Genomic DNA, 1,169 nt, shown 5'->3' with positions numbered 1-1,169 from the left:
GACGTAGAGTCCTTCCTGACATTCGGCTATCGCTCTTCCTTGACCGGTGAGATGAGGGTCCTCTCAGGGTTCATTGTGACTTTGTAGCCACTTTCCGTCAACTTGCTGACAGAGATAAGGTTCGTATTCATTTCCGGAACGTATAGGGCGTCACAGAGTTTGATAATCACACACTTGTTTCCTCGATGAACAGACACCAAGGCGTCACCATACCCCTGTGCCGTAAGGGTATCGTTATTACCAAGTCTGACTTCTCGAGATGTCATCGTGGAGTTCAGTTTGGTGAAGAAACTCTTATCGTTGAGCACGTGATGAGAGCTTCCGGAGTCGACAACAAATTGCACCTGTTTAGTGTTAGCACTTCCCTTGTCTTTGCTCGAGTCTTCCTTCGTGAGGAAGACCGTGGCCACGTGCGCCTCCGGTTTTCCTTTGGTTTTTCGCGTAGGATTCTTCTCGTTACAGAACCTTGATTAATGTCCCACTCCATTACATGTCCAACAGCGTAACTCCGTGGTGCGGGAGTAAGACTGCATTTTCCGCGTGTTCGTATTCTGTCGCTGGTATTGTTGCCTCATAGGTCGACGTCTTCTTCTGGTGAGGTTGGTCCTTGCCATGAGAACAGTTACATCGTTGATGTCGCCGCTCTCGATTTTCTGACGAGCAGCCTCACTTCTGATGAGGCTAAGTAGAGTTTCCAGGGTCTTGTCGTCGGAGGATCTTGTGGTCCATGCTTGCTTGAGATAAGACCAGGAGCTTGGCAGGGCACTCACCATCTTGGAGATTTGAACTTGTGGGTCCAATACCAAGCCGACCTCAACGAGTCCGTAGGTTGACCTCTGGTACCTCATGATGTTCTCAGTGACGCTTTGAGCCTCATTGTACTCGTAGTTGAGCCATACATCAAGAGCCTGTTCCTTGAAGATTCCATCATTGCGGCTGAAATGTTTCTTGATAGTTTCCCACATAATTACAGCACTCACGGTGGCTGATTCTCCGTAGAACAGTTCGAGGATGATATTCGGATGGACGATGTTGAAGAAGACGGTCCTGGCGTTGCGATTTCCGGTATCATACTTTGCAAGTATAGCTGGATCCTTGTCCGGCTTGATTTCTTCGTTCACCACCTGCCACGCGTAGTTCTCCGCTTGGAGGAGTCCGGGAGCCAATGT

Source organism: Galendromus occidentalis, unplaced genomic scaffold, assembly GCF_000255335.2.
Source record: "Galendromus occidentalis unplaced genomic scaffold, Mocc_1.1 scf7180000077006, whole genome shotgun sequence".
NCBI lineage: Eukaryota > Metazoa > Arthropoda > Arachnida > Mesostigmata > Phytoseiidae > Galendromus > Galendromus occidentalis.
This window is presented reverse-complemented; position numbering follows the sequence as displayed.